The following is a 2,519-nucleotide window of genomic DNA, read 5'->3' as shown; positions in this document are numbered from 1 at the left end:
CCCTATCAGGTCCTCCATAGCAGACACCTACCACAAGTAGACCCTTGATGGTGACAGCTCTGATTTTGTCCTGAGGGCACTCAGCTGGCCTGTCCTCTTGCCCATGTCCTCAAATTGCTTTATTACATAGGGTATAACCCCTTTTCCTCTTCCACACTTTTTGTCTTTCCTCAAAAGCTTGGAAGCTGTTGCTTTTTTTTAAAATAGAGCTATTTCCTCAGTTGGTTTCTAAAATGACAGAAAAAAACCCCAGCATTTTGACAAGTGCCCCACTGTTGTGCCTTTGCCTGGTTATAGGTCAAAACTTTACGTAGTGCCTGGGGATTGGCCTTCAGATTTCCCACCTGTAGAAAGGGGAGGGTGAGAGGCAAGGGCTGGAGCTGGTGCAAGGAGCAGAGGCTGAAAGAGCTGTGCCTCCCTCTTCTCACTGCCCTGTGAGCATGTGGGGAGGAGACAGCAACTTGCTGCTGCTGGTGATGACCCTTGCCCTCCTGGAGGAGGCAAGGTGGGCAGAGACATCCCAGAGGTTCTGGTGTTCCCAGTGCACAGCACTAGATGTTACTTGCTGAGACCTGGGTTGCCTCATTCCTCCAGGGGAAGAAGCAGATGGTGAGTGATCCAGGGTTTCCATCATATGAAAATCAGGCGTGTGTGTGTGTCTCTCAAAAAAACCAAAACAGTGTATATAAAATGAACTGAAGTTGGCCATAGGCAGCATATGAGGACTATTTCAAATGCAAAAACCGCTGCCCTAATAGGCTGTTCCTATTGATCTTCTGTTTATACAAGATCTAAAATATTTGAAACACCTTAAATGAGGATTCAGAAGGTGTTTCTCAGTGTGGAAGCCTGCCATTACAGTTCTCAATTACAGAGCCTTTATGAAGCAGCTTACTTTCTTTATTGTCTCTGGTTTTGATCAGTTCTAACGGTCATTTAGTGTTGTAGATGCTTCTGAAGCACAAAAGTTTGTGCTCCCTGTGGGAGACACAAAACAGTTTCCCCAAGGACATTTGCCTTTTGCATCATTACAGTTCCAAGTTGGTTTTTTTTTCCAAGCAAAGCTGGTGATAAATGAGCTAGACAACAGATGGTAGAGCTCATGCTATAACCCAGAGAATTTTTCTTTAACAGGGGTTTCCACTTAAAAGTGCAGCTGCCCACTGGTGCACAGCCAAATTTCCTTCTGGGAACACCCTTTGAATGTATTGGAGAGTGGGACGGATGCAAGTAACTCTAATGATCATCTCAGCAGGCTGCTTATAAATGTTTCCTGCAACCCCTGTTCTTTTCATCCTCACCCCATGGATCCAGCTTATCTGTTGAATGGGCAACACTTCAGGGGTACGTTAGAAACCCGTCCAGTTCATTGTCTTCACTTTAAAAAAAAAAAAAGTGTTGCAAGGGTTTTGTCTCCTGTGTCTGAAAGGATGTTCCAAGTATGATAAAGGCATAAAAAAATAAATTCACTTCAGTGTTTAGGTTTTATCAGGCAGGTTGACCTACTACTTAAATGTTGATGTGCTTTGAATCTGTTCTCTTCAAAGTCAAGTTCTTTGTCAGGTCCCATTTGGGTCCACCGCACTGCACTTACCTGCTCTGTCATAAATGTTACAGCTGATGCTTTGTTGATGAAAACTACTAGAAATTGCCTTAGTAGTTTTGTCCTTCAGTAGGAGGAAATGGAAAAACACATTCAAGAATTCTGTCCCATTAACCATTTCTAAAAGTCTTGAAGGCTGGTTTCCTTTTGGATCTCCATGTTTTAGTTACTTTGACAGTAAGCACTCTTCCATTTTGCTCCCTCAAAGCATGATATTCTGTAGCTGGGGATGGCTGAAGGGCAAGATTGCTCTAAATTAAAGGTAGAGTCTATTTCTAAATAAAAAAAATCTCTCAGGGTTCCTTCACTGGATGAATGAACACACAAAGATTTGCCTTCTGCTTTATTGTGACCACCATGTATATGCCTGCTGCAGGGACCGCAGAGCTGCTGACATGATCCCCTTGGAGTTCATGCAAATATGCTAAACAAACCCAATCACAGCCATAACTTCTTTAGCTTCTATCTGAATAACAGCAGCTGACAGTTTCAAAGAGCAAAGACATGCTTGGGTTTGAGGGTTTGATGGGGTTTCTTCCTTCTCTCTAGTTTTCTTTCCCCGTCCTAAGCTTATCATTCCTTTTTTTGCTGCAAATACAAAGGTCATGGTTTTCAGGATGGTGGATGACTCACTCTCATGTTTAAGCAATGTGATCAAAATGGAAACTTGGAAGTCCCAGTGTGGTGTGTATTCCACACGCAGCCCGCGTGCAGGAGGAATGCCTTTGTGGGCACTAGCTATCCGTAGCAGTGCCAGCATCCTCTAAGATAGTTTATGGACTTCTGACTGCATGGGAGATCAAAGGAGATGCTTTTAACCTGACACAAATAAGCAGATCGCTTTTTTTGCTATCGGGTAGGTGCATGTAGCATCTTCACCAGCCATGTGCGTGTGTATACATGGGAGATTAGACTG

The sequence above is a fragment of the Acanthisitta chloris genome, unplaced genomic scaffold (genome assembly GCF_000695815.1).
Source record: "Acanthisitta chloris isolate BGI_N310 unplaced genomic scaffold, ASM69581v1 scaffold38837, whole genome shotgun sequence".
Classification (NCBI taxonomy): Eukaryota; Metazoa; Chordata; class Aves; order Passeriformes; family Acanthisittidae; genus Acanthisitta; species Acanthisitta chloris.
The sequence above is the reverse complement of the archived record's forward strand: the minus strand, read 5'-3'. Positions refer to the sequence as shown.